At 37.1% G+C, this 19,962-nt stretch overlaps 1 long non-coding RNA gene across 1 annotated transcript in view; it reads right to left on the bottom strand.

The window, feature by feature from the left end:
- Positions 1 to 3,605: 3,605 nt before the first annotated feature.
- The window catches only part of LOC139197887 (uncharacterized), a 33,284-nt gene continuing 16,927 nt past the window's right edge, over positions 3,606 to 19,962 (bottom strand). The window contains exon 3 of the long non-coding RNA XR_011583265.1: positions 3,606 to 4,056. This is a non-coding gene — a long non-coding RNA (uncharacterized lncRNA). The remainder of the gene's footprint in view (positions 4,057 to 19,962) is intronic.

Genomic DNA, 19,962 nt, shown 5'->3' with positions numbered 1-19,962 from the left:
TTTCCTAGTTTAATGCTGCACCTTATCCTCCCATTCCCTTTGGATTTCTGATTTGTTTTCCTCCAAGGATTGTGTGTTATTTTCCTATGCAAATTAGGCCTTTAAATCCTTTTCCTTTGCTACCTAGGGGCTGTGATTTTCAGCCTATAAATACAACCCTTTGCTGCACCAATTGATCACCACTCTCTACCATATTTTCACTACACCATTCACCCAAACATCCCTCTTGTGCCGTGAGTTTGCAAAGGAGAAGGAAGGAGACGCTTGGAGCCGTGCATGCCATTCAAGGAGCTTGGATTGTTGGAGCGTTTCTAGGTGTTTTCTATCTCTATGTCAATGTTTAAATTTAATTATCTTTGTTTATTTGCGAACATGAGGAACTAATTTCTTTGTAGTTAGAGGGGAATTCAAAGCCATGATCATATGTTTTATATGACTTGATTTCCTCCAGTTATGATTTCATGAATAGTGAATGTGGTTTACTTATCTATTTGATTGATAACATGTTTATGTATGTTGATTGAGGGTCGACACTTAGTTTGCATGCATGAATTTGATGCTAGAGTACAAGGGAATTTCACCTAATCGTTATTAACTTATATTCATAAGTAGTAAAAGTCGCTAGTCACGATTGTGTTAAGTAAATCCTTGGCAAGAGTAACATGCGTATTCCATAGTTATGAATGCCTCGTCAATGCTTATGATTTCCATTGAACTTAATGATCTTTGATATGTGTCTCTATCATGCGTATTCCATAGTTAGGGTCCTTGATAAGAATAATTTGGTTGTAATGCGTATTCCATTCAATTCAATGAATCTAGGGAAATCTGAGAATTAATTGGTGCAATCTAGTTAATTTGGGGCATTGTCATTCATGGTTTGTTAAAAGAGTAACTGGAAATCGAGTCGTATGCATATGTTTCATGTGTGGAGAAGGAACCCTCTAACTAGCCTTTCACCATTCTATTTCATCAATTTCGTGAGTCTTTAAGTTTGTTTACAGTGTTTATGTTTTAAAAGTTCAATTTTCGTCAAAACCAAACCCCTTGCTTTTAAGTCTTGTTTTTAGAGTCAAAACTTGTTTCCTTTAAGTCTTTTGAGTCTTTGAAGTTCTATTTTCGTCCAAATCACTTGTTATTTGCTGTTTTGAGTGTTTTGAGTTAGTTTTGAGTCTATATAGTCTAGTTTAGTGTTTTTGAGTCTTATTTGTGTTGATTAGCATCCCTAGTTAATCCCCGGTCTAGAACGATCCCTACTTGCATCATTACTACAATTGTCATCAATAGGGTTTAATTTGTGTGTCAAGTTAATTTTCACATCAGCTGCTCAGATTTAGCCTCTAAAATTCAGCACAATACGTGGATAGATTGGCATACAACTCCTCGGGTAAATCTCATCATGATGCCGATGCTACTAATCTAGCCCGGGATGTTATCCTATAGCTAATTGTGGTTTTAATATCTTGCACCACATCTTTATGCTTCATCATGTGATTGATAAACCATGAATTGACTTGCGGATGATGTTCCTTGAACAAAACTAAACCACACCGGTGGCAAAGTTCATCCTTCACAATCCTAAACTCGCCACTACCTTTCCAGTATGCAAAAATCCACCAAAGGCAGCGGGCATCCTTACACTTGATATTGAGACGCCTCTTCGAAGATGCATCGATCGTGTATTGAAAATTCCCTTTGATTGATTTCAGTTAAAGCCTTTTCGAGAGATCATGTTTGTCGACAAAAAGGTTGCCCCTTTTCAAATGCGGTTGCTAATCCACATTTCCATAAACACCATAGATGTGCCTTTCACGGAACCATTATAGTTGCTGGTAGATTCATTGTTGTCTTCCTCACACGTACTTCTTTTTTGCTTTAAGTTTTGGATATGTACACCTTAATTTGGTTGTACATCGTTATCATGAGGCATCGCCATGACATGTTCATTTGTATAGCTGTTCATGGCAATTGAATAAAATTTGTATTACCAAGAATCAATGTCCACCATGGTAACCGAATTTATGTCATCCCTGTCTTTCAAAGGCACCTCTGCAATGAAAGTGGTCATTACAAATACTGCATCAGAGCATTGGTGAGAGCTTAGTGGGAGGTTGGTTAATGGTCGGTTAAGTATCGATACATAAATAGGTGTCACCCTCGTAGCAATAACTGCCCGACTATACTCCAAAAAATACAGCAGGTCTCTATCGTTTCGATTCATCACATGTTTATTTGCAGTGACCCCATTGGAACTGAGTAGGCAAAAGTTATCATATCAATACCACTGGACTCGATATTTAAAATAATCTCCACAAACTCCCTGAATTTTATGGATTTAGACACAAGAATTCCTTTCTTCACCACCTACGTACTCCATTTTATTATCGGATAGAACCCACCTCCCACTGTGACAATTCATTGCAGGTACTTCCCCCATGTTATGTTGCACAAACCTAAAATAACATATAACATACGTGCATTAGAACTAGTGAACACTCCCGCTTGTCATATTAAGTTATGGTCATGCACTCCATGAACACCATATGCACATAGTGGGAAAATTTTCTAAAATTTCTATAACTAAACACTTGAAACAGAAATTGGAACATATCAAGTATTCTAGCACATCAAAAATCAAGTTTTTTCCACAACCATAGCCCTCAGCATAAAACACAAACCTTATTTGAACTTCTAAATATTAATTCATCTTATAAACAACCCATATATATCATAAACCATTAATATAGGAACTTGGATTTAAATACCATACCTTAGTAGCCTCCAAAACCGAGCAGATGCCTGAGGTGCTGAAATATGCCCGCCAAAGCTTCAATCGTTAGAAAAAATGGATATTTTCGACCAAAACCTAAAAATATGATACAAACGTGTTATCTTTAAGGATGGAAGACTTTGTTGTGTTTGGTTATGAAAGAATATCACACATAGCTCACATATCTGAGCTCAACCCAAAACCCCAACCTACATGTGTTGGAAATAAGAGCTCACAGTTCTGAGCTCAACCCAAAACCCCAACCTCACTCTTCTGAGCTCTTTCTCAACTTCCATCACTTCGAAATCAGAGCTCAACCAAAAAACTCATAGCTCACAGGTCTCTCTCGACATCCCTCTCTCCGAACTCAGAAAAATAATGCCATCAACTGTGAGTTTTTATATTTATAATGGGTATTTTCGTCATTTTGCTTTTGTGCATGGTGAGCATGGAGTGTGTGTTGGTTTGTCCTATTTTGGTCTAAGAACAAAAAAATTTGTCATATTTCTGTTTATTTCCTTTTTTTTCTTTCCTTTCGGCAACTACTTGGTGCTGGCAGAGCTAGTAATCACCTGATTTTCGACATCACCAATCTATGCATTAGAATCCCAGGGTTCTATTGATAGCGCCATTGTCTTAATAAAAAGCATGAAACATAATGAGACTTTATCATGGAGTGGTTTGTAGCGGCTTGATCTTATTCAAAAGAAAACTAAAGTTTAGAAAATTATGAGAAAATATGCCCGTGCGTTGCTGCGGGGACTTGAATGTATTAGTCGCAACATGCATAAATAGTTTTCACACAAAGCAATTAAAAAGACGTAGCACCTAAGAATCAATGAACAATTGGGACATCTTACTCATATGTGAGAGTCTCAATCCCTATTTGAAATCCCTATTGGACAAAAGTTCTAAAATTAAACTATATATCTAATTTACCAGAAAACTTTGTAAAATTGATAGTTTACCTGATATAAGCACTTAATTTTCCTATTTAAAATAGTTTACCCATTCTTGATAAGTAAAATATAGCTTAACCTTAATTTTTTAACAGCTTAATGCAGTTCAAAAGTATTTCCTGTTGTGGCGAGAAGGAGAAGCTATAGCCAACGCGCCTAACTTTTAACTTTTTCCAGATGCGTATGTACAGTTTACCTGCACCCTCATACCATGTGTCTTGAGCTGTTAAATATCCTCCACTTGCAGCATTTTCACTCTTCTGCATGGGAATCTCGACAGCAAATGATTTCATCTGTTACTGGTTAATGGAGATGTCTTCTGCATGACTGGATTACAAAGGGAGAGAAAAATAGTATTAGAAAAACAAATTATACTCAAAATCATCACTAAAGATATTTTCAAACAAATCACAATCCATTACACAAAGTAGATCCAACTCCAAGGCAAGACTAAGCAAACACACAAATTGTATAAAAACCCAATAAAAGTAGAAGTGTAACAATATTGTTATGCATGTAGGTTTATTCTCACAGATAACGAATATAAGAATTTGATGATCTTGTTACTCAAGCTCTAAGGACAAATGAAATAAAATTCAATGGTTTCAACCAAAAAAAATCTTGATTGACTTGAGTTCAGGACATTCAAATACAATGTAATTGAAATCTGTGCAAGAGTTTCCATGAAAACATAACATACAAACAAAACTTAATTGAAAGCAGAAGAAAAACTTGGACATGAGAACCGGTAAACACATTGTACCATAAAATGGCTCTACTTGGTTCCTGTATTTTGACCTGAAAACAATTTTGGTCCCCTAGAAGTTGCCAATGGCACCCGAATTGTAACTGGAAAACAACTCAGACACAGCTATGATAAATTAAAACTCGAGGCACCAAAGTATGAGAACAAAGAAACCAAAATAGTTAAATTTACCCTTTTATATCATACATACCATTAAAAATTTGTTTAGAGATAAAAATGGTAGTCATAGTAGAGAATCCAACCTGACCAAAGAAAGTGGATTTCCTCACTTTCTAGTGCTATTATATTTACCGTGCTTGAGACTATTCAAAGATGAAAAAAGTGGAAATTTCATGCAATATGAAAACAAATCCCTGATAGTTAATATTGTTTACCGTAGAAGCTAACAATCTTATTTCGTACGAAAAACATGAAGATCACTAAAAGACACCAGAATATAACTTTCATCAATGACATACTTTATGAGTGATGTGAAAATTAACTTGACACACAAATTAAACCCTATTGATGACAATTGTAGTAATGATGCAAGTAGGGATCGTTCTAGACCGAGGATTAACTAGGGATGCTAATCAACACAAATAAGACTCAAAAACACTAAACTAGACTCTATAGACTCAAAACACTCAAAACAGCAAGAAACAATAAAAAAGACTCAATTCTAGACCTAATAAGTGATTTGGACGAAAATAGAACTTAAAAAACTCAAAAGACCAAAAGAAAACAGGTTTTGACTCTAAAAACAAGACTTAATGAATGGGCATTTTGTTTTGACGAAATTGAAAGTTAAAACATAAACTTTGAAAACAAACTTAACAAAAACGATTTTGGATAAAAAAAAGAATGGTGAAAGGCTAATTAGAGGGTTCCTTCTCCACACATGAAACATATGCATACGACTCGATGTCCAGTTACTCTTTCAACACACCATGAATGACAATGCCCCAAATTAACTAGATTGCACCAATTAATTCTCAGATTTCCCTAGATTCATTGAATTGAATGGAATACGCATTACAACCAAATTATTCTTATCAAGGACCCTAACTATGGAATACGCATGATAGAGACACATATCAAAGATCATTAAGTTCAATGGAAATCATAAGCATTGACGAGGCATTCATAACTATGGAATACGCATGTTACTCTTGCCAAGGATTTACTTAACACAATCGTGACTAGCGACTTTTACTACTTATGAATATAAGTTAATAACGATTAGGTGAAATTCCCTTATACTCTAGCATCAAATTCATGCATGCAAACTAAGTGTCGACCCTCAATCAACATACATAAACATGTTATCAATCAAATAGATAAGTAAACCACATTCACGATTTATGAAATCATAACTGGAGGAAGTCAAGTCATATAAAACATATGATCATGGCTTTGAATTCCCCTCTAACTATAAAGAAATTAGTTCCTCATGCTCGCAAATAAACAAAGATAAATAAATTTAAACATTGACATAAAGATAGAAAACACCTAGAAACGCTCCAACAATCCAAGCTCCTTGAATGGCATGCACGGCTCCAAGAGTCTCCTTCCTTCTCCTTTGCAAACTCACGGCACAAGAGGGATGTTTGGGTGAATGGTGTAGTGAAAATATGGTAGAGGGTGGTGACTAAATGGTGCAGCAAAGGATGGTATTTATAGGCTGAAATTCACAGCCCCTATGTAGCAAAGGAAAATGATTGAAAGGCCCAATTTGTATAGGATAATAACACACAATCCTTGAAGGAAAAGGCTAAGGCTTTTAGAAACCAAGGGGGAAATGAATAATCAGGTTTCTAGAAGTTCTAGAAAGGTTTGGGGCGTCACTTTTGTAGGACAAGGGATAAGGCCTTCTAGAAAGGTTGTTTTGTGGCTGATTTCTAGAAAAACAAGGGATAAGGTGTGGCACCTTTGTAGGAAGGGATAAGGCTTCTAGAAATCAGGTTTTAAGTCTCCAAATAGGAAAAGAAATCCCTTTTGTAGCTGAAATATAGGTAGATTAGGATTAGGATAAGATAGGATAGGATAAGGTTATGGATAATGTTTTGGATATGGTTTCTTCACTTGAGCTGATTCTTTGGCTTTTAACTTTCCTTCTTCAAGTAGGAAACCTTGTTTGAGTAGGAATCTTTAATCCTCTAGAAATCCAACTTCAACTAGGAATCCATTGTTGACTAGGATTGAAGGAAAAATTTTGTCCTAGCTAAGAACAAGTAAGAACATTTGAATACATATGCAAACTATTAACACTTTAAAGTAGGCATGCATTAAAAAACAATTCATAAAACCCATGACTTTCAAAGCCTAGTATATGGTGAACCAATAAACTCTTTAACAACATTAAAGAGAAGTAAAGATTTAGAGTTTCTTTACCCTTGAAGCTCATCCTTGTTTGCACAAGGGATTCACCCAAGTGGAGGGCCTTCAAGTCACCTCCTAGCTCCTTGGATATTGCTTGTGATTTCCTTCTCCTTTTGTGCTCCTTTGGACTTTGTGGATGTAAGGAAAGGATCTCCAAAACACCAAAAGTTTGGTGTCTCTAAGTCTCCACACCAAGGGTTAAGTGTGAAGATGAAATGGATGACTTAGGGAAGAAGAGATTGCTAGATTAATCTCCCTAAGTGGCCGGCCTCTTTGTAGAGAGAAAGAGAGAAAATGTTTCACCTCTTTGCCTCAAAGAAAACCCTAATGAGAAAATAGCTATAAAGTTGCTTTTATAACACTTTTCTTTGGTGAGTGGCAAACTTGCAATTAAGCAAACTTTCACCATCTCCTCACCATGGCCGGCCTATATGTTGTGATTGGGCTTATTGCCCATTTTGTTTTAGTTGTCATACAACTTAAACATAATGGGCCTTATGGACCAAAACACTTTTGGGCCCCGAAACCCAAAACCAACTTAAAAGCCCAATACGAACCTTTCGTATAATTAATTAACTAATTAATTAATCTTGACCATTCTTCAATTAAACCATTTAATTGCATATCCATTTCATTTAATTTCTTCACTATCGCCCTTACTCGGTGTACGATCCATTAGGTTCCAATTAGCGAGGTAGTGGGTGATTGTTACTCTTAACGATCGATTGTGAATTGAAACCACATTTCAATTCTCCCTTTATGATTAGTGTTTGCTAGTCATTAGGGCTTCCACAAACCATGAGTGACACCTAGCAGTATGTCATGGTTACCCAAACTAAGTAGAATTGGTTGGAGAACCTATCCAGTTACAACTACAATGCAATACGGTCCTTCTCTAATACAATACTCTTAATCACATTGTTTAAGTGATAGTTTGTTTCATGTCTACTATCCAATGTGATACTTTTCTATATGATTCCTTTGAATATGAATTGGAACAAACTTCCTAAGTCATATTCATTTGCTTTGGTCAAAGACTTACGAATCATATCTTAGAGTATTCTCCTTCCACCATGGAAGGTTAGAGATCCCTTGTTGTGCATTCATATGCCTACATGACTAGATAGCTTGACACCAACAATGCCGTGGACACTCCGATGGAATGCCGTTGACATGATCAAAGATCAAGGACCTAACCATTAGACATCTATGATGCCTCAGGTCAAAGGACTACTTTGCATATTGCAACTTTCGAGTTCTTGCATGACATGTATGTTCGAACTCTCTTTCGATCGTTGTTCAGTGTACTCGATTACTCTTTCGAGCACCTATGTGTTTGTCTTAGTGTCCAACACCAAATGACTTGAGACTAGTCATACTCAAGCTTGAGTCGACATAACACATACTAACCTTAGCGGATTGTCAATACCCAATTGGCAATCCTATGGCTAGGAACGTTTTAGGAATGAACATAAGAGAATGGTCTTGATAATCTAACTCACTTAGATCACTTGTCTCTTAGATCAAATACATCCCTTGGATTCCCTTATTACTTAAACACATGATACAATAAATAGTGATCAACAATAAGCTTTGCCCTTCATTAAACATATAAAAGTTTAATACATTAAGTATTCCAAAAAGCTATTACATCAAATGAGTGGCTTTGTGGGCATACTTCTGATGCGAAATAGATAAGCACACAAATTAAACCCTCTTTTTGTCAAATTGTAGTAAAGATGTAAGTAGGGATCGTTCTAAACCGGGGATTAGGCGGGATTGCTAAACACTTGAAAACTGACTTAAAAACATAAAACAAAGTTTAAAACACTAAACTAGACTCAAAGAATGCAAAACTAAAGGTTAAAACACTTAAACAAACCTAAAACTCAAAACAGCAACTAGAAGGCTCAAAACTGCCTAAAAACCACTTTCTGGGCAGTTTTGAGCACCTACACTAATTTGGACGAAATTTGATGAAAACTTGAATCAAAGTACTTAGAAACACAAATCAAAACACTTTCTAACTAATCTAAGGCTTCAAATAAAAGGGGATTTGTTTTGGACGAAAATTTAACACAAAACAGAAACTTTAACTAGCACAGATTGTAAAAACGATTTTTGGTGAACTAGATGGATAAAAGGCTAGTTAGGAGGTTCTTCTCCACACATGTCACACTTGCAAACAAAACGATTTTCAGTTGTTCTTCCGATAAACTATGAATACTCAACGCCCCAAATTAACCGTGAATTGCACTAATTAACTCTCAGTTTTTCCACAAGTTATTAAGTTGGATGATTGCATACGACAACCTAAAACATTCCCTACGAGTTCCCTACATGAATTGCATAATAGAGATACAAGCAAGAATCATTACGTTCTATGAAAAACATAAGCATTGACGAAGCATTCGTTACTATGAATTGCATGAAACTTATGCTAAGAATTCATTCAACGCGATCGTTTTCAAGCGATCTTCACTACTTGTGATTATAAGATTGTAACTATTAGGTGAAACTCCCTCATAATCTAGCATCATATTCATGCATGAAAACTAAGCGTGCACTCTCAATCAACATACACAAATAAGTTATCAATCAAATAGATGAACGAATTGAATCCACAACTTATGAAATAACAACTGAATGTAATCGAATCAAATTGCAAGCATGAACATGGTTTCGAATTACCCCCCTAACCAAGGGGGGTTTAGTTCCTCATACTTGCAAAGCAAAGATACATAAATTTAGAAATTAAAATCCAAAGAAAGAAAACACCTAGAACGCTCCAACTTGGCAGCAAGCTCATCAACGAATTCTCCTTCCTCCTTGCTGCGGCAGAGAACTTTAGAACAGGTTTTTAGGGTTATTTGAGGTGTAGAATGGATGGGGAATGGTATGGAAAGGTTTAGGGTTGATGGGGGTACGGCTAGGGATGATTTTGGGCAGAATTTTGGGACTTTGGTGTTGGAAAGGTGCGGCAGAAATCAAGGGCAGATTTCTGGCGTGAATGATTGTGTATGGGAGATGATATTCTGATCTAGGGGTTATAATGAGTATATATAGGCATCCAAAACCCTAGGGTAATCAGATTAGGGTTTCTAGAAGCCCAAATCCACTAGAAATTAGGTTAAAACAATCAGATTTTTAGTGGGAATAAGGCCTAAGGTGCGGCTAGGGTTAGGGTTTAGAGATGGGCCTTCTAGAACGCCTTGCAAGGCAAGGAAATCAGATATTCTAGAGGCCTAGGTGCGGCTAGGGTTAGGGTCCACAAGGAATTAGGGTTTAGGTCATCTAAAAGCCCAAAGCCAAGAATAGAAACTCTCGAAAATGGAAACCTCCAAGAATAGAAACTTCCAACTTTAGAAACTTTGGTTTCCAAATCTGAATTCTTTGTTCTTCACTTTCATTTCTTCATTTCTTAAGCTCCTTTGACCTTCAAACTCGTCCATTCCTTGTGCTCCATTAGCATACACTCCATTCCAGCTCAATTTTGCTCTAAAATGCTCCATTTCGCACCTCTTTGCATACTTTGCCCTTAGAACCTGAAAACACATAAAACTAGCTTAAAAGACTACTTTACTAAGTAAAAACACTATAAATGCACAAGAACAAGCTAAACTAAGGCGCATAAATATGCTCCTATCAAATTCCCCCACACTTAGCTTTTGCTAGTCCTCGAGCAAAACAAAGAAACAAAACAAAACAAAAACACAATCTAAACCTTCCAATAATTGCCTCAGGGATTTCCAATGCACATGACGTATTAAAGATTGTTATCCCCACAAATTTGAGTCATCTTTACACATAAGCACATACTTCATTAAAGCCACAACTTACTAGTTCACAAGTAATCAATTAAAACAATGCTTTGAATGTAGTAACATGCCTTAGAGAATTCCCTCAATTCCTTACAAGATATACACTCTATTTTCACTCAGATTTTCTAACTCCACACCCTACACTAGTCATATGTGAGAAGATTGATGTAGATATGAAAACGAATGCTCACATATATGTTTCACAAAGAAAGCAATTTCTAGAGTTAAGAAGCATGTTTCGATATGATCTCATGAATGGAATGCTACTACTTAGATGCGAGAACCAGTGACACCATATGCTCATACCAAATTCAAACTCTACAAATTGAAATACACAACACTCAAGATAGAAGTTAAGGGTTGTAACGGGGCTTGGGGTTTTGGTTAACAAAGAAAGGGTAGGGTAAACAAACGTTCTTCAAGCAATAGTAAGCAAAGCAATGAAATTGAGACTTAGAATTCACTTAGAGTGCAGAAGTTAACTTTAACACACAAGGGGGAGAATTGAACAACTCCTTAGGGCCGAATTCATTGTTTTGGACCCTCACTTCAACAAACAATACTTTGGAACTCTTTTTCTCAACTTTTCAACTCTTTTTCATACTTTTCATATTTTTTTTCTTCATTTTTTCTTTTTCCACGAATTTTTTTTTTCTTTTTTTTTCTTTTCTTTGCCGTGCTTATGGCACACAAAATCTCCAAAAGAAATACTTCCCCCACACTTGTTTTCTGCCAACATAGATCAACAGGAATTCAATTCGAATCATGCTTTACTATGCTTTAAGAACAAGGGTATGGATGGTCCTAAACTAGGCTAGGTGAGGTTAATGTGGGTTAACAAAGAAAAGGCTAAACAAGGCTCAATGGGGTTAAAACCTACAAAACATAATGACATAGGGGATTCATGGCTTTTTGGCTAAGGTGGTGGTAACTACACAACTTCATCTTGAATATGTGTTATGCAAATCAATAACATGCTTTGAATGAAATGGGCATGAGTTCTAGCATTTGGAACTAAATGATGAAACGCCTTCTAAGTAGTAACCAAGCAAGGAAGAATGAGATCATGCAACGACTTTTAGAAAACAATAATGCACAGATTTTAACTCTCCAAATAAACGTTTAGGCTCAAGTCTCACAAAGTTGTAGCGTTTGTTTGAGTTCCTTCCTTCAAGCATGTTACAAAAACTAATTTTTTTCTTTATGATTACATGTGAATTCATAAGTTATAACCACAACCAAGCATAAACAAAGAGTAAATCAAACTTTTATCCATGTTTATAACTCTCTTTAACAGTCATGCAATTACAAACCGAATCCTCATCATTGTGTTGGAAGGTACCCTAAGACACAAACACACACACAAAAACAACTTAAAACAATTCTTTTTGGGTTTTCAAAACAATTTTTCAAATTTTTATGGGATTTTCGGATTTTTTTGTCAAAACACACTAAAACACTCTAAAACAGCTCAAAAACACTTAAAAACAGCAAGGAACAAGTCTCTAAGTAATGGGTGGTACAATCCCACGAATTTGCATCAAAAACACTTATTTACCCCCCTACACTTAAATCAAACATTGTCCTCAATGTTTCAAGCATAAACTCACACAAACAGCAAGTTAAAAACAAAACTGGCAGATTAGAAACAAGCAACAAAGTGAAGGGTTTTAGAAACTCAAATCTGGTTGTTAGAGCAATTCCTAGGTCCCACGGCATGGATTTGATCTTTGAATGGACGATGATACTTGAAATGAACCGGCATTGGTTTAGATTCTAGTGTAGGTACCTGATTCATCAAAATCAGCAAGTTAGTATAAAATGTAATGGAAATTGGAGAAGATGACTTACTTGCTTTGTCCGACAAGAATTCAATGACAAACACCACTCCTTTGAAAGTTTCAGGGATATTGGACTTGGCCAGATTTACTATGATGGTTATGACTTGTCCAATGTCATCAAATTCAACTTCTTTGGGCTTTGTTGTTTCAATTTTGTCCTCTTTGGTGAAGTCTTGACATTCTTTAGCCACTACTTTCTCTTGAATCATTCTTCTTGGGAAACAAAGGCCTTTGACATATTCAACACGATCTAGAACTTGCTTTGTTGCACCAAGAATTGGAATATCCTTTTGCACCTTTGGAAGAGCTTCCACAATGTCTTTTTCACTCTCTTCTTGCTTGGGAATCAAAAACCTGCTAGGAAAAGGGACATTGGGAGGAATAACATTAGAATGAAATGAAATTGGGACGTCCTTACTTGTGGTGGGTGGGGTAGAAGGCTTAGGGGGTTGCGGCAAGGGTTGTTCTACCCTTGCCGTGTGTATGTCTTCTTCCTCCTCCTCAATCAGTAGCTCCTCATCCATTTCTAGGCAATGTTTGGACGTTTTTAGGTCAGCTCCAACCTCCATAGCACTTCCCAAAGTGATAGCATCATGGATTTCAAAATCTTCCTTCGAATTTTCAATAGTTGAGTTGGATACTTCACTTTGCTCTTCAATTTGTGCCATGAACTCCATAATCTGCCCAATATGCTTCTCCAATTCACCCGTCTTCTTGGTTTGAATTGGCATCTCTTTGTTTCGATTTTCTACTTCCTGGTACAAAGAGGTGAGTAACTTATTAAACATATCATTATCCAAAGACGTACCTGAATTGAATTGGGCAAATTGTTGTGATGGATGTGATAGTTCATATGGCCAATGATAGAACTCCTCTTCTTGCTGCCAATATCCACCTGATGTGAAAATTATGTTGACACTCAAATTAACCCTCTTTTTATCAATTGTAGCAAAGTATGTAAGTAGGGATCGTTCTAAACCGGGGATTAGGAGGGATTGCAAAATCACTTGAAAACTGACTCAAATATGTAAAAACAAGTTTAAAACACTAAACTAGACTCAAAGAATGCAAAACTAAACTTTAAAACACCAAAACAAACCAAAAGACTCAAAACAGCACCAAAACACTCAAAACTGCCTTAAAAACACAATCTGGGCAGTTTTGGACACTAAGCACCAAATTGGACGAATTTGGGTTTTAACTTGAATCAAAACACTTAAAAACACAAAGTAAAACACTTACTAACTAATTTGACACTTTAAAACAAAGGGGGATTGGTTTTGGACGAATTTAAAAACAAAACAAACTTTGTAAATTAGAACAGATTATAAAAACGAATTTGATTTAAATGGGTGAATGGAAGGCTAGCTAAGGGGTTCATCTCCACACATGTTATACTTGCATACAAAACGATTTCCAATTGCTTTTCAATAAACCATGAATTCTCAATGCCCCAAGTTAATTAGTTCCGCTTAAATTAACCCTCAGATTTTCCTAACGTTATTGAATTGGATGATTGCATACGACAACCCAAAACATTCCCCACGAGTCCCCTACATGATTGCATAATAGAGATACAAGCAAGAATCATTAAGTTCTATGAAAACCATAAGCATTGACGAAGCACTTGTTACTATGATTGCATGAAACTTATGCCAAGAATTTACTTAACGCGATTGAGATCATCAACCTTTACTACTTGTGAATATAATTCCATAACGATTAGGTGAAATTTCCTTATATCCTAGCATTCAATTTATGCATGATAATTAAGCGTGCACTCTCAACCAACACACACAAATCAATGTAATCCACATAGATAAGTAAATTGAATTCACAACTTATGAAACGCAATTAGAAGTAATCAAATCATAACGCAAGCATAAACATGTATTTCGAATCCCCCCCTAGCCAAGGGGGGTTTAGTTCCTCATATGCACAAAACAAAGAGAATTGAATTTAAACATTGAAATCAAAGGAAAAGAAACACCTAGAAATTCCAGCGACGCGAACTTGAATTGCATGAACTTCCGAGCTTCCTTCTCCTCCTCCTTGGTGCGGCAAAGGGTCTAGGGACTAGTTTAGGACCTTAGGTGTATGGATGCATGGTTATGGATGGATGTAGTAGTGTTTAGGGGAAGGGAATGGTGCGGCAAAGGTGTGGAGAGAGTTTGGACGAATTTCTGGAGTGAATTCTGAATTGTGGTGAGTGGTGATCTGATTTAGGGGTTAATAGGAGTATATATAGGCACTTAAAACCCTAGGGTAATCAGATATGGACTTGGATAACCCAAATCCACAAGGAAATAGGTCTAACAATCAGATTTTGCAAGGGAAAAGGGGTCCTAGGTGCGGCTGGATAGGGATAAGGTGGATAAGGCTTCTAGATGGCCTTGCAAGGCAAGGAAATCAGGTTTCTAGAAGGGATAGGTGCGGCACTTTAAAGGATAGGGCAGATTAGGGCTTCTAGAAACCCTCTAATGCAAGGAAAACTCACGGCAAGGATGGATAAGGTTTCTAGAACAAGGATAAGGTATCCTAAATGCATAAGGACTCCTCATTGCATTTGGAAACTTTGCCTATTAGGATTAGGAAACCTTGTCTTTGTCATTCCTTCTTCATTCTGGATTCCTTCTCCTTCTTGGACTTGGAAATCTTCTTTGTAGCTGCAACTTGATGCCATTTGGATTTAACTTTCCTACTTCAAGTAGGAAACCTTGTTTAAGTAGGAATCTTCATCTTCAAGGAATCCTAATTCAACTAGGAAACCCATTTTGACTAGGAATCCTAATTCAACTAGGATTCCATCTTCACTTAGGCACTTTCCTACTTCGACTAGGAAACCTTGTTCAAGTAGGAAACATCATCTTCAAATCTTCAATTTCGTCCATCCTCTTGACTCCAAGCATATGACATCCATTCCAAGCTCAACTTTGCTCCAAAATGCATTCTTTTGCATACTTTGCCCTTAGAACCTGAAAACACATAAAACTAGCTTAAAAGACTACTTTACTAAGCAAAAACACTATAAATGCACAAGAACAAGCTAAACTAAGGCGCATAAATATGCTCCTATCAAATTCCCCCACACTTAGCTTTTGCTAGTCCTCGAGCAAAACGAAACGAAACAAAAGAACAAAACGAAATAAAACAAGTAAAACAACCTAAACCTTCCAACAATCGCCTCAGAGATTTCCAATGCACATGACATGTTAAAAATTATCATTCCCACAGATTTTAGCCATCTTTACACTCAAGCCCATACTTAATCATAGTCACTACTTACTAGTTCACATTTAACCAATTAAAACAATGTTTTGAATGTAGTAACATGCCTTAGAGAATCCCTCAATTCCTTACTAGATATGCACTCTATTTTCACACAGATTTTCTGACTACACACCCTATACTAGTTATATGTGAGAAGATTGATGTAAATATGAAAACGAACGCTCACATATATGTATAACAAAGAAAGCACTTTTCCGGAGTTAATAACATGTTTATAAATATGATCTCATGAATGGAATGCTACTACTTAGATGCGAGAACCAGTGACACCATATGCTCATACCAATTTTAAACTCCACAAATTGAAATACACAACACTCAAGATTAAAGTTAAGGGTTGTAACGGGACTTAAGGTATTGGCTAACAAAAACGGATATGGAAAACAAACGTTCTTTAAAACAATAGTAAGCAAAGTATGGAAATCGAAACTTAGAATTCACTTTAGCATGCCGAAATCAAATTCAAAACAGAAGGGAAGACTCAAACAATCAATTAGGGCCGAATGCAACTCTTTGGACCCTTTCTTCAACAAACAACACTTTGGAACTCTTTTTCACATGCATTTCAACTATTTTGCATGTTTTTCACAACTTTTCTTTTTTCTTTCTATTTTTCACGGATTTTTTTCTTTCTTTTCTCATTTTTTTCTCTTCTTTGCCGTGCCTCATTCAAGACTTTGGCACATCCCTATATTACTAATCCTTCCCCCACACTTATTTCCCGCACACATTGATCAAAAGGAATTCATCTTGCGTTATGCTTTACTACGTTTTAAGAACAAGGGTGTGGATGGTCCTAATCTAGGCTAGGTGAGGATAATGTGGTTAACAAAGAACATAGGCTAAACAAGGCTCAACGGGGTTAAAACCTACAAAACATAATGGAATAGGGATATACGGCTTTTGGGCTATGGTGGACACTACACAACTTAATCTTGAATATGTGTTATGCAAATCAATGACATGTTTTGAATGAAATGGGCATGAGTTCTAGTGTTTGGTTCTAAGTGATGAAACGCCTTCTAAGTAGTAACCAAGCAAAGAATAATGAGATCATGCAACGACTTTAGAAAACAAAGAATGCACAGATTTTAACTCTCCAAATAAACGTTTAGGCTCAAGTCTCACAAGGTTGTAGCGTTAGGTTGAGTTACTTCCTTCAAGCATGTTACAAAAACGGATTTTTACTTTATGATTACATGTGAATTCATAAGTTATAACCACAACCAAGCATAAACCAAAGAGTAAATCAAACTTTTATCCATGTTTATAACTCTCTTTAACCGTCATGCAATTACAAACCGAATCCTCATCATTGTGTTGGAAGATACCCTAAGACACAAACAAACACACAAAAACGACTCTTTTTGGGTTTTTTAAAACAAATTTTTCACATTTTTATGGGATTTTCGGATTTTTGACTCAAAACACATTAAAACACACCAAAACAGCTTAAAAAGGCTTAAAAACAGCAAGAAACAACATTTGAAATTATGAGTGATAAACCCTACGAATTTGCATCAAAACACTTTGGTTACCCCCCCACACTTAAATCAAACATTGTCCTCAATGTTTCAAGCATAGACTCACACAAATAACAAACAAACAAACAAAACAACCTCTAAACAACCTAACATAGCAGAAACGAATTTAACAACAAAGAGAAGAGTTTAGGAACGCAAATCTGGAATTGGAGTGCTCTCTACATCCTCCTTTGTTGAATGCATGGGTTGCCTCCCAAGTAGCGCTTGCTTTAACGTCGTACAGCCGGACGAAGACCTCATTCACTCCTTACTAGGGCCCACAGCATCCAAGGGTATGTCATCCACGGCATGCTCCACAAAGGTGTCATAATAGGGCTTCAAACGATGCCCGTTCACCTTGAATTCGTGTCCCGTTTTCAAGCTTTGGATTTGGACTGCACCATGAACAAAAACATTAGTAATAACAAACGGTCCAATCCACTTGGAACGTAACTTACCGGGAAACAAACGTAAACGGGAATTGAACAATAGCACTTTTTGCCCAATTGAGAATGATTTCCCACGGATCATGTTGTCATGGAAAGCTTTGGTCTTTTGCTTGTAAATGCTTGCATTATCGTATGCCTCGTGCCGTATCTCATCAAGCTCATTCAATTGCAATCTCCTTTGACGTCCCGCTTCATCGAGGTTCATGTTAAACTTCTTGATGGCCCAAAGTGCTTTGTGCTCCAATTCAACGGGAAGATGGCACGCCTTGCCATAGACAAGTCGGAAGGGGGACATCCCAATGGGGGTTTTGTACGCCGTACGATACGCCCAAAGTGCATCATCTAACCGTAAGCTCCAATCCTTCCGTGTTGGCCCAACGGTCTTCTCAAGTATTTGCTTGATCTCTCGGTTGGAAACCTCGGCTTGGCCATTCGTTTGAGGATGGTAAGGTGTAGAAACCTTATGGGTGACACTGTATTTCCTCAATAACGCTTCAATGGTCCGATTGCAAAAATGTGACCCTCCATCACTAATGATCACCCGTGGCATTCCAAACCTTGCAAAAATGTTAGTTCTAATAAAATCTGCAACCACTTTAGAATCATTAGTCCGGGTGGCCTTGGCTTCCACCCATTTCGACACATAATCAACCGCAAGCAAAATATACATGAAACCATACGATGAAAGGAAGGGACCCATGAAATCAATACCCCAAACATCAAAAATTTCAACATTTAGGATAGAAACCTGCGGCATTTGGTCCCTAGCACTTATACCACCCATTCGTTGGCATTTATCACATGTTAAGCAAAACGTTTTAGCATCTTTAAAAATACTAGGCCAATAGAATCCACATTGTAACACCTTGAGGGCGGTGCGTTGTGTGCCAAAGTGCCCTCCACATGCATAAGTGTGACAAAAACTCAAAATTGAATGACATTCAGAATCATGCACACAACGACGTATAATCTGATCGGGGCAAAATTTCCATAAGTACGGATCATCCCACACAAAAAACCGTGCATCATGCCTAAGTTTATCACGTTGGTGCCTAGTGAACTCACTTGGAATACGTTTTGACACCAAAAAATTAACAATATCGGCATACCAAGGTGCACTAACCTTTAGGGACATCAATTGCTCATCCGGGAATGTCTCTGGAATAGGTATGACATCTTCTTCATGCACCAAACGGCTCAAGTGATCAGCCACAACGTTCTCACTTCCTTTCTTGTCTCGGATTTCGATATCGAACTCTTGGAGAAGAAGCATCCATCGAATAAGCCTTGGTTTAGCCTCCTTCTTCGTGAGCAAGTATTTCAATGCTGCATGATCAGTGTAAATGATTACTTTAGTACCAAGTAAATAAGAACGAAACTTATCTAAAGCAAAAACAACGGCAAGGAGTTCTTTTTCCGTTGTGGAGTAGTTCAATTGAGCATCGTTCAAGGTCCGAGAGGCATAATATATGACGTGTGGCTGTTTGTCCTTTCTTTGTCCCAAAACAGCGCCTAGAGCATAATCGGATGCATCGCACATAAGCTCGAAGGGAATGCTCCAATCTGGTGGCCGAATGATGGGGGCCGAAGTTAGCATCTCTTTGAGGTGTTTGAACGCCTTTTCACATTCCTCGTTGAAGTCGAAGGTCACATCCTTTTGGAGAAGTCGGCATAGGGGTGTGGAAATTTTTGAAAAGTCTTTGATGAATCGCCTATAAAATCCTGCATGTCCCAAAAACGAACGAACCTCTCTAACCGAAGTTGGAGAGGGTAAGTAGCGTACAAGATCTATTTTCGATTTATCAACCTCAATTCCCCTTGCAGAAACAATATGCCCTAAAACTATGCCTTGTTTTACCATAAAGTGACACTTTTCCCAATTTAAAACAAGGTTAGTTTCCATGCATCGTTTTAAGATTAATGTGAGATTTTCCAAGCAACCATCAAACGAATCGCCAAAGACACTAAAATCATCCATGAATACCTCAATAATCTTCTCAATAAAATCTGAAAAAATACTTACCATGCATCGTTGGAACGTGGCCGGTGCATTGCATAAACCGAATGGCATGCGGCGGTAAGCAAAAGTACCAAATGGGCACGTGAATGTGGTCTTTTCTTGGTCTTCCGGAGCTATGACAATTTGATTATATCCCGAATAACCGTCAAGAAAACAATAAA

This window comes from Malus domestica, chromosome 07 (assembly GCF_042453785.1).
Source record: "Malus domestica chromosome 07, GDT2T_hap1".
NCBI classification, from domain to species: domain Eukaryota; kingdom Viridiplantae; phylum Streptophyta; class Magnoliopsida; order Rosales; family Rosaceae; genus Malus; species Malus domestica.
Note: the sequence above shows the minus strand (reverse complement) of the source record. Positions and strands in the feature narration are given on the sequence as shown.